The sequence below is a fragment of the Eublepharis macularius genome, chromosome 11, assembly GCF_028583425.1.
Source record: "Eublepharis macularius isolate TG4126 chromosome 11, MPM_Emac_v1.0, whole genome shotgun sequence".
In the NCBI taxonomy this organism is placed as follows: domain Eukaryota; kingdom Metazoa; phylum Chordata; class Lepidosauria; order Squamata; family Eublepharidae; genus Eublepharis; species Eublepharis macularius.
The window spans coordinates 32,587,363-32,599,831 of record NC_072800.1 but is presented as its reverse complement, the minus strand read 5'-3'; the positions used below and the strand labels follow the sequence as shown (position 1 = coordinate 32,599,831).

The window sequence follows — 12,469 nt, the reverse complement described above, 5'->3', positions numbered from 1 at the left end:
GAGCTCCACAAATAATCCATTCTTGCAGTTTAGGGTGTATATCTGTTCCTGATGGAATGGAAAGGAAGTGTGCCAATTATATACATTTTAACAGATTTGTGTTCCAGCTTTCTAGTGTACAAGATCTCGCGATCTTCGGTCAGAATAAGAGGCTTTCTGAAAGATTAGATTAGAGGCTGCTTTGCTTATTGAACAAGATTTATTTGTGTTCTTTATCCCTGTATTTTTGACAGTTCACAGAGTCAAAGAGCTTCAACAGATTGGGTTTAATTTCAATGCAAATAATATGGCACTTCCACCCCCCCACCCCACCCCAAATTCATAGCAAATTAAATCATGATACAATTACTCTGTGTTGGAAAGAAGAAAAAGTCAGCGCTCTCAGCGTTGGGATTTCATGTATTTACACATACGATGTTTGTTTATAGGAACATACAGGGCTTGTATAAAATCACTGCTGTTGGGAGATGTCTTACAAAACATCAGAGTACTAATATGTATCACCTGTCAGAAACTATGCAGCAAAGTTATCTTCCCAGCTAATTAAAATGAATGAGTAATTCGTGGAAGATTCTTCCTAGAGAATTGGGATCGGAGAAGCAGTAACTGACTGTAAATCTTTGTAAATCTTATGCATCTCGAACGTGTATGATTGTACATGATTGTACTTTTCATGTTTCTGAAAAGTAGAATCATATTATTTGAGACAATGCTTAGCAACTATATATTCTGATGGCAGACAATGAGATTATACCAGAGCTGTTCATTTGTATTTCTGATGGTCCAGTGTTGCTTCCTAACTCAAGCATGATGGAGAAGACCAAAAGGGCAGTAGTCAGAACTGCAAAGAAACCAAAAGACCTCTTCATCTTCAACTAACTCTATAGTAGCAAAATTTTGGGACTCAGTTCCATATATGCACCTCTACAATGTTCACAGAACTACACATTAGAAAAATACACCTACGTGAAGAATCCACATCATGCATGAGAGCAGCATCTGTGGATGCAACCAACTTTACATCAAGGATGTCTTATATTCTGTGTGTTTTCAGCTGATGTGTCTCAACTAGCCATTCTAAACATAGGTATATTCTTTTCTGCTCTACATATTGTTATAACATCAAGCCGCCAGCACTATTATAAAGGATTCAGAGACTTGAATTCTTTTATAATCAGTAGCTGTTCCCTTAATTCAAAAATTATTATTATCTCTTGCTGTAGTGTCCATTTTCTGCAACTTAATAATAATTTCAAAATAACTTTTCTTTATGAAGCACCTTATGGCATTCCTCTGTTTAATACAATTAAATGAAGACAGAACATCATTCATTCATATGTAAATGTCTTAGTAATTTCCTAAAACAGAACAAATGCACAATTAATACAGGGCTGTAGTAAGGAAATTTAACATGCAGTGAGATGTACACATGAAAAATCCGTGATTAGAAGTTTATTGTTGAAAGTTTAATTAATCTGCCAAATTTTGTTGGATTTGGTTCTCAGGACAAGTTTATTAATAAACTATTAAACTATTCTGGGTTAAAAGGGAAGAGGATAGCCTTGGCTTCTCCAGGTTTATGTCTCCACAACACTGAACTGGTTCCCCCCCCTCCAATTAGTCACAACGTGAAGTTTTCAATTTACAAGGACCTTCAAAATCAATTAACCTGAGGAATGAATTACTTTCATCCTTATGAAGGGGAAGGTTTTTTCTGGCCCCACAGCAACTTCAATTAAATTGGAAGCTTGCATTCTGGATAGGAAAACTGTGTGCTAATTGCAAGATAAAACATAAGATTGACTGAAAAATCACAGCTTTTTTTCCAAATGCGACAACAACTCATATTTAACTACACTTTACAGCAACCATGTAACTGAATAACAATGGCACGTGAAAGCAGATGAACTTAACTACATTTAATGCCATGATTGTTTCTTATAGATCATTAATATCAAATTGCACACAGAAACGCAGGCTGAATTTTCATCCTCTCCTTTGGGACCACATGTTGAATTGTCTTGAAACAGGAAAGTCTTCAAATTGTAAACTACTACTTTCTTGAGGGAACTTCCCCAAATGATGCATCAGTTTATTCAAGTTCACAATTTCTGATTATGTTAAACTGACTTGGGGCATACAAGACCAGATGTGTGAACTGGTGTGTGTGTGGGGGGGGGGGTACTGCCATTTATTTTTTTTAGCATGCAAGAGACTATTCCCTTCCTCCAATAAGCTAGGTTACCATGTCAATTAAGTTCTGCCGGTAGAAATGATATCCTTTATATGGAAGAAGATACATAGACCTGCAGGGAACTTGTGGTGTATGGGGGATTCTTCGTTGCATCAGTGGAAAAGGGGTGGCTGGGGGCAGCAATGGCTCCTCCTCCTTAGCCACATGCTTGAACTTTGCAGTGGAGTGGGGTGGCAGCACTAGTAGCTTCCACCATGGCTGAACCGCCATCATTCCCTGAGAGGGCCAACCTATAACTCCTGCTCCTCCCTCTCCCCACAGCAATGGGGGTGATCCATGACTCCCTTTTCCTACCTGCCAGCACCTCTGCTTCTGCCATGGGCACCATGCTATCATCCTCCCCATGGGGAGATCCACAATTCCTGGTCCTGCCCCCTCCTTCCCCACATGGCAGTGAGAGTGAGGCACAACTCCTCTTTCTCCCCTGCCCACCTGCAGCTTCATTAGAGGGGGGTGGTAGTGGCAGTGGTTACTTCTGCAGCTGCCTTGTTGCCTACCTCCCAGTTGAACAGAGCTGCTAATCTTGCTCCACCCACCCACCCAAGCAGCAGGCCAACGGAGCAGTATTGGTGTGTTGTTTGCGCTTGCACAAACTTGCACTTGTTTTGGAGGGGATTTAAACCCCAATCCATTTTTAAAAATGTTTTCAGATTTTTCTGCAGATTTACAGGAAAATTGCTCTCTTTCTCCATGGCCTCAATCTGCAGATGTAAGTATCCACAGATAGGCCCACATGATTATTAATCTCTAACCATGACACCACACTGGTTTATGTGGGGTGGCTGCTGTTCAACAGTAGCAAGCAACCAAGTCTGGGTGAGTCATGTAAATCTGGCAGTAGCCAGTTGTCTGGTGGCTGCTGCCATGCTTGGCCTCAATGAGTCCTCTCTCAGAGGCCTGGTAGCTGCCCCTCCCATGCCTTTTATTGGCAGAAACCATAGTTTGAAACCTGCTAAAGCTGTTGTCTCGTATTGGTTATGAGGGCTTTCTTTTTTAAAAAAAACTAGAGGTGCTGCTTCTGTTATTTTGGTGGTGGCAGTGGGTAACCAACCAATTTTTAATTAATGAATTAATTCTTAGATTTCAGATTTTTCTGCAAACTTGGGTTTTTTCAGGTTTGTAGAAAGATCTGTCTAGTATGTTCAAGAATCTAATCTAGATTAAAGTATCTTCAGATTTGGCCAAGTTAAGAATTAGATATATTGATGATGATGATATGGAACCTGATATATTATAATAAGAAAAATTATTTTCAGATCTAGGCATTTTAGATTTCTTTTTGCCTGTACACTCAACAAAGATATAACAGAGCCTTATGATGTTTCAGAAAGTACACAAAAATGTATTGGGATTCTTTTGCTGCTTCTGCAAAAAGAAGCTCATAAAGGCATGCTCCTGAGCATGTGTTAAATGCGTTGTCCTGCCCCACTGAACAACAGCTGCACACCTCACATCTGGCTGTCAAGGCCAGAGTTTTAATATCAGTGAAGGTAGACTTGAGTCCCTACATAACAGACTGGCCTCCCCACTTTCTGGAAAAAACAAATGAATTCCAGTTTCTAAGAGACCCTCTCTGCTTGTCCCTTTTTTTCCGTGTAACATCTTCAACTGAAAGACAAACATGCAGAGAGTGTATGACAAGAGCAAAGCAAGTTTAACAAGTTCAGTTAATGGCTGCCAATTTATGACTTGTACCAACAGGTCTGGGCAGTGATGATGGGCCTTTTAAACCTGAACGAAGTATTACAAAAGCACAAGTGCTCCAGGTGTTCTTTGGCAGGCAGCATTACAGACAAGTATTCTCAGACAGATTATGAAAATGTGTAATCTTCAGATCTGAACAAATACATGTTACAACAGCCAGGTATCTTCGGCAACTAAAATCAAAGCCAACATAAAGGAGCTTACATTTCAAACACTAAACTTATTTTTTCTCTCAATTATGAAATGAATAATCTTTTTTGGAATTTGAAGCCATTTACATTTTTAACTTGGCGAGGCATACCTCTTATGCATTCTGAAAGTCAGTGCCTTAAAACCACTATATCCACATAAGCCCACTTCAGATTTAATGAGCGGATCCTCATGCAGTCACTGTATTCAGGAGGGGGAGGGATAAAAAAGGAAACAGCAAGAGGGTCAAGGGGCCACGGAAAGCAAGAAATACAGGGTGAAATCTAGTAATCTATAACATTTAAATCTAATCAAGAGAAATATTGAGACCATTCATTAAACTAGTTGATGGCCAAAAACAGATGAGGAGTCCTGGGTTTTGCTAAAATAGTTACCTCCTGGAATGAGTAAGAAATCTGCCATTAAAAATTGCAGTACTGTATTCAGAAACAAGTGGGATTACACTTCCATTTCCCATGTTTTCCAGCTGACTCACACTAGAGCCAAGCCTTTCCTACTCCTCAACTCAGAGGAACTGAGGCTCTGGCAACACACTCTACTCTTTGCCCCTGCCTCCACACTCATAAAGACACAGCAACCCAGCAAGATCTTTCTACATCACTATGGGGAAAAAGCAACACCAGTGGAATCCCGGCTATCTCAATTGTCTGTGTTCCATCCACAAAACAGTTTACACAAACACCCTATTCTCCTTTACTCCACAGAGACAATGGACTGGGAGGGGGTAGACAGAGGGAAAGCAAACAGGGATGCTTCTTTACATGAAGCCCCACTCAAGGCTTTATGTCGTTTTGTCTTTGAAGATAAGCAGCTCTGTTGCCTGTGCTCAGGTCTCCCCATGGCCTTAGGGCTCCTTCCCCCTGCAACTTGATAACAGACATTGATGGAACTGTCAGCAAAACAATTAGGAGTGAATTAACTAAAAACCACATGCCTCCCTGTCTCTAGTTACCTCCTACAATGTTTTTTTTTTAAAGAAATCACCTGTGTGCTTGTTTTGTGAGTGGAAATAGGAGGTACATATGCATGCTCTTCAAGGGGCTTTTGTGAACACTCCGGGCATGTGGCTGGTGTTTGAAGGTTTCACATTATGTTTGAACCAACCCTAGCATCATAAAACAGCCTTGGAAATCTCTCTTACATCTTATATTTTATATGTTTCTATCTCTACCCACATATCTGTTTTAGTTATAACCTGGGATTCCGACAACTACAATGTGGGAATATAAACATTTCCTGACATTTCAGATTTAACTCTGTCATGATAAATTAAAGTGCCACTGACTCAAATCCTGCTGTTATAAGATCCTGTTAACCAAAATATACACAAACAAAAAATAAGTGTTCTTTAAAAACTAATGTGAGCACATGGCACAAAACATATTTGAATGCAGGATTGTATTCTTCCAGTACAACTTGGAAAACACACCTAAGATAATTTCTCTATACACTGTTTCTTTTCCCCCTCCTCCCGATAGCCCCATATTTCAAATTTCCCTGCTTCCTTTTCTCTTTCTTCCCCACCAACAAACCCTCTTATCTGTCCTCCCATCTTCAGCTATATTTATTATTTACTTCATTTATACTCCACTTTTCTTCAAAACGGGGACCCAAAGCAGCTTCCATCATTCTCTTCTACTCTATTTCCCCCCTCACAACAACCTAGTGAGGTTGATGAGGCTAAGAATATTTAACTGTCCCAAGGTACCTAGTGAACTTCCATGGCAGAGTGGAGATCTGAACCTGGGTCTCCCAGATCCTATCTGAAACTATCATCACTGCACTATATTGGTTTTTGTGGGGTGACTGCTATTGAACAGTAGCAAGCAGCCAGTGCTGAGTGAATCATGCACACTGCATAGTATCAAGTTGCCTGGTGGTTGCTGCCAGGCCAGGCCCCAATGAGTCCTCCCTGAAAGGGCCAACACAGCCTTTGAAAGGGCCCTGCCTTTTACTGACAGAAATCAAGGCTTGAAGGCTGGCAATACTATTATGGTTGCCTTGCAACCTTCACAAAGGCCACTGAGAGGGCACGGTTCCTTAAAGCTACATGTGCTGCTTCTATTATTTCAGGGGGAAGCGTGAACCCCCAACACATTTTTTTTGCAAATGTGGAGCTTTTTCAAGTTTGTAAAAAACATCTATCTTGTCTATTATTGGCTCCAGTGTCTGGATTTAAGTATCCATGGGATATGGCCATACTGAGAATTAGATATGTTGATGATAGCAATAAAAAATAAGCTAATTATCCTGCTGCCTCATACCATACCCAAAGTTGTCCTACTGCAGTGGGAAAGAGTAAGCACCTGCAAAATCTATCAGGCAGCAAAGTAACATATATGAGACAGATATGAGACCAGTAAGTCCAACAAGATAACAGTAGCAATCAACAAAAAAGGCAAATCAACTGATACCTGTTCTCAACAGTTCTCATTTGGCTTAAGGAAAAAGCCAAGTATCTGATATGTTCCCATGTCCTGACAACAAAAACTGGAAGGTACCTTACTAGACCCACTGTGGATATCTGACCAGAGGTGATGCTAGGTGAAGTGTTATATTACATCATAAACAGCTTTGGTAAGGAAATCAAGTTCCTCCTGATAACAATACCTATTAGCATCCTTTGTTTAGAGTCAAATGAGAAAAGCAGAGAACAAACAATAACATACTGTACTACAGCATGTGTGTGGCAGAATGTGTGTGACCTTCCAATAGACCTATATAAATACTTAGGCAGCCAATATGAGTAGCAGAAACATATTGCATCATAGTTTGCATTTATCATACCATGCAACAGAAACAGAAACGTTGCTAATTTTATTTCTTTCGGTTTCTGCTGGAATTTCACAGGCATTGTACATTAGGAGGAGGACACTGAAATTCTCTTGGAGCAAAAAACAGTGACAGCCTACAGATGGTTTGAACCACCTGAGAAATTAAAAATTCTTCAAAATACTAATTGCTTCCTTCAAAATTAACCTGATATTCTACTTGAAGAGAAATGTCCCTCCCCAATTCAGTTTGAATTTCTCTTTAAAGAAAAAAATCAGGTTGGTTTTTAAATATAATTTGATATTATAATTTAATAATGTGGTAATGGGAAAGAAGAGTCTTCTGGCTTCCATACAAAGGTTCTAGTTCTTCCTGCTCTCTCTTTACTTGTATTGTGATGTTCACTGACACATCACAACCTATATGATTAGTTATATCCTACAGTTATAACTCAAGAATATTTCTAATTTTCCAACAAGAAGCAACAGTCACAAAGAAAAGCTTGGAAGATAACATTTTCAAAGGAAGCAATTTAGCATTCCAATAAAATAGTGTATGATGTCTAAGCTACAAAACTGCTTTGCTAGCAACTATATTCTCTGGACCACCTGGCAAGGTTTGGAGTAGGAGTCACTGCTTTGCAGAAGTTCTGTTTTTATCTACTGAACAGATTTATAGGAGGTAGTGGAGACTGCTGCTCCACCCCATGAGAATTGTCCTGTGGGGGAGGCCACAAGATTCCATTGTCTGCTTCGTGCTGTTGAATGTTTAATATATGCATTGTTGGGAGAAGTTGGATGGGAATTTAAGCTCACTGTTAATGATGTGTTCATGACAATCTCCTTATTTCTCTTTTTTCCTCAAATTCCAGTGAGGTGGAGGAGTCCTTGAAAGAGGCTGAAGCTTAAATCAGATGTCTGCAGTACTGATGAGAAGTGGTCCAGTCAAATTAGAAGCAGATAGCCGTCCTAAACAGGATTACATTTCCCCTTAAGCTTAGAGGGTCACCCCTTGGAGGCACTGCCAGCTTGGCTGTTTGGTGTTCAGGTAGCATCAAGAAGGAAGAACAATGGGACACACAGTTTGATTCAAAAAGGGGCTTTTTAACTGCTGCCAACAGCTGGCTAGGCGTTTAAAAACTAAGCAAGCTGATAACCTAATTTTAACACATAAATGCTAAAAAAACCCTACATGTTCAGCTGTTACACCTAACATCTAAATTACATGAAAAATTGTTGCTATGCAAATACAAAAAAGTATTGCTATACAAATAAGTATATTTTTCACTTTGTACAACAGTGTACAAGAGCCTGTACCAGTGTCAAAAGCATGAACAAGATCTGAGTATGCCTTGCTGCTCCCATTATTGTGGCCTACCTATGTGTTTGTCATGAGAAAACCACATAATAAATCCTATTCTTAAGGATTCTTGTAAGTGGGACATGAGAAATTGCTTAAGACATCATGCATGAAGAGAGAATAATGACTTGTGAATAATAGTAGTAATTACTCGATATGTAACACAATTTCTGATCTACACTTGCGGCAAAATGTGATTTTAATTTTAAGGTTAAACAATGGGTGTCCCACTCCGGATTGAGGGGGAATGGGTGAATCCCAATGTGTCTCCATATAAAAAAACCTCCCAACAAACAAAAACAGCATATCAGGAAGGAAAGCTACCTTTGCATGATGTACTAGTTTTCCGCTTATACGGAACTGTTAATGTAGGGGAACTTGTAAAAACGTAATTCCTTGCATATTTGTCAAGTCTATTACCACCCCATTCTGTTGCAGTTACATCCTTGTCAGATAAAGTTATGTTCTGCCTTTAGTATAGGAACACAGAAAATTATCAAGTCTAAACTCCTTGGAAAAAAGGCATGAGACAAAATCTTGTTTACATTTTATGTAAATGTCAGTCTACCATTAGCTTCAGTGAGGCCAGGGTTTTGTCATCCTGTAATGAACCAAACACCAAGTTTTAATTGTGTCAACTTAAGATAATATCAGCATTGTTAGTGAAACAATGAGGTGGTGCAAAGCTGGTTAAATCTCCACCTAGAACATTTATCCACCAATGGCTGTGAACGCCCACTGGTAATCTGACTATCTAGCATTTACTTGTACTTATTTAACACAGCTGTTCCTGCAAGCTTCAGTCTCGTCTCACCCACAGTATTAAGAAAAGCACTAGAGCAAGCAGAATGTCAAAATAAATGAATTTTAACTGAACAAATTATAAATGTCATTTCAACATTTTAGTGCCTTATTTAATGTACATTTCCAGAAAGATGAATTCTCTCTCTTCTCTTTTTTATTGTCAGTTCCCCCCTTTTTATTGAGAACATATCTATCCTAGATAACTGAAAATATCTTTTAGTCAAGCTAGAAAGATTCTTGGATGAATGAACAGTTTTGCAACACTATTTTAAGAATTAAGAACAAATTTGGCTAGGAGTTCCATTTTTGAAGGCACTAGACTGGTTTCTTCCAAACAACAAGACATGTGAAAAACAATCTAAAATCACTAGATATTTAAAAGAATTCCTTTACATTCAAAGCTTGAAGATCAGCTGATTTTTTTAATGGTATAGCAGTAGGAAAAGTCTTATCATGTAACTGAAAGAGTTAAAGCCAGGTTTTTTAAAAGATTGAAAGAACGGCTGATAATAGCTTCTTATAGCATTCCTTCCCCTCACCCATTTGGGAACATCAAGGGTTATATAGACTCTTTCATTTCCTTGTAATTGATTCAAATAACATTCTGAATGATAATTACCACTAGTACATTGGAAGAAGAGAGTAGTGAGTGAGTAATCTACAACTATTACCACCTTCTGTGTCTCCAGAAATGTTAGCAAAGACTTCAACATCACCACACACTAGTGGGTATTCATTTAATTCCGCTTGTATAAACTTGACAAACCTTTTGTGGAGTAGAGCCACAGGATGACTTCCCAGAACATATATACAAAATAATACTATTTATAGAGTTTCTAACCTGTCAAATATAAAAGAAATTACCCTGAATGCTGATGAAGACTTTTCTAAGGGGCAAAATATAATTAAAATTCAGTCCATGGGGAATTTCTCTTACGCAAGAAAGAAATAGCAAAATCACATCCACTTGTTTTTGAAAGTATTAATCATCAAAAGGGACTTTTGCAGAACTGCTTTACATTACAGAGCAACACCCCTGGGTTTGTCCTGAGTATACATTTAACAGGGATCTGCCAACAATCTCAACTGCGTTTTCAAACACCCACTTAAATCCTTAGAAGAAAACTTGGAAAAAGTAATGAGTGAAATAGTCCAAAGTGAAGTTTCTTATAGGTTGCATCTGTCTGTAGTATTACTGCATCTTCTCATGTGTAAAAGACATTGTCCCTGCCTCTAGGAATGTCTCTCCTTATGTAAAAGAACAAAGCATGTTACGAATACTGCTATAACCTAAGGAAAATGTTCATTATATGAATGTTTTTTTCTTCCACTGATTCAGAACAAAAATTATGAATATTTTTAATAACATTTTTGAGACTGGTTTTCAAGCTATTTTCATTAGGGAGCTTAGGGTATAGGTTTTATTACAGACGAAAGGACATGGCATTATCTTAAAACAACATACTTCAAGGAATAATTTACATATGAAGATATGAAGCTGCCTTATATCAAGTAAGACTATTGGTCCATCTAGCTCAGCCTTGTCTATGCTTGCTGACTGGCAGCAGGTCCCCAGAGCCCAAAGTGAGGTCTTTCCTAGCACTTGCATTCTAAGATCCATAAGCCAGCGACTAATTCTGTAACCTTTTACATTCAAAGCACGTATTAAGTTATGGCTCCTCCCGAAAGATGGGAGAATTCTAGAAAAACCTAGGGGGGAAAAAACTACTATATCTTGGTGATATTTTCTGAGCTCCCAACTTGATTGCAAGTACATTGTATGATAGGGCAGAATAGTATGAAACAAGAAGCTTGTCAAGTTCCAGGAATCCATACATATGGCTCCATGATAGGGTGGGGTTTTTTTTTGGTATATAAAGAATTTTATTTAAAAGAAAGTATAGTAAAGTAAGTGCATAGTAAAAAGATTATACAGATTCTAGATTAGACATTAAATTGAGACTTACACAATATTATACAAACAATAAACATATAAACAATACGTCTGTAATTGTTTTGGGAGTTAAACAAGCAATACTTTGATCTAATAAAAAAGAACATTGCGTATTTGAGTTCCCTTAGCCTAAATACATAACATTTCTCCTTCCCTCTCCTTCTTTCCCTCCCTCTGAGCTTCTGTATCAATTAGTTATACCTAAATAATCAAAAAGATCCTTCTGTTTTTTCCAGAACTCAGTTAATGGTCTATTATGTAAATAGGTAGTCAATTTGGCCATAGAAGCATATTCATGAATCTTATCTTCTACTCTAGAAGATCTGAACAGGCTCCATGATAGTTTTATAAGCAAGGTCCAAAAAAAGAAGTACATATGGTTCACAGAAAAAGGAAGAACAGAACCGTTTTAAACAGGTAAAACAATAAATTTGGAACAGGTATGTATGGATAGAATAGTCTGCAACTGCAAAGTGAACAGGGAGAGTTGATGATTGGTAGGTGAGTTGATATTTCATAATCCAAGGCTATGGCCTAGTTTAAATTGGGAATTAGGATCTCAACAATAGGTATATGGATTACTGATTAAGAGTCAAAACACAAGACTTTGCCATTCAATAAGAAGCTGTACAGGCAAGTGCTGATACTAAATTATTGGTGCTTTTGCTCTGAGTGTTGGGGCACTTCAGCAGCCCCCATATGATGCTCCAAAGATTTGATCTTTATTGCTAGCTAATCTTCATAACATTCTATTGAATCTTTTTAGCACCTCTCATGCAGAGGACTCTGCACACACTTCTTAGTGATGAGTTGCACACACCTGACTGTGGTCACTGACTAGAGATGGGCATGAACAGCAATACGAACAAAAAAACCCATTCCAATCTGCTGTTCGCGAGCAAGCTGTTCGTGAGGCCCTGTTCCCGGCGAACATGTGTTCGTTCCAAGCCCTCTTTGTGCCATTTGTCAGCCCTTCGTAAAGCCAGACAGTCTGGTGCCTTTCAAACAATTCCCCTGGCAACATAGGCATGGGCTGTCTGAACTCTATCTGAACTCCTTCTGGCTTTCCTTCTGGCTTGTAACCCCTCAAAGTAGCTTCCAGCAGACAGTCCAGTTTTTGCCAATGTAAAGAGAAAATGACATGAAAGGGGGAGACCCATGGACTCTCCTTTCCCCGGCTCAAGTTCAGCTAAGTCCCAAGGGGGCCGTTCTGGCTCCCACAAACCTCCAACTACGAACATGTTCATGTTCCGTCATGTCATGTCCGTCAATGTTCGTGAATCCCTGTTCGTGGATCGCAACGAACAACAAACATCGTGTTTGTTTTTTCCGCTGTTTGTGCCCATCTCTATCACTGACTAACAAAACTCTTTTTTCCAGAATAACTTTTCTCAAAATACTGGTGTTTTCCC

General features: G+C 38.8%; 1 protein-coding gene across 1 annotated transcript in view; it reads right to left on the bottom strand.

Moving 5' to 3' along the window:
• ULK4 (unc-51 like kinase 4) overlaps nt 1-12,469 on the bottom strand; it is a 259,528-nt gene that overhangs the window by 5,396 nt on the left and 241,663 nt on the right. The gene's annotated exons all lie outside the window — the stretch shown is intronic.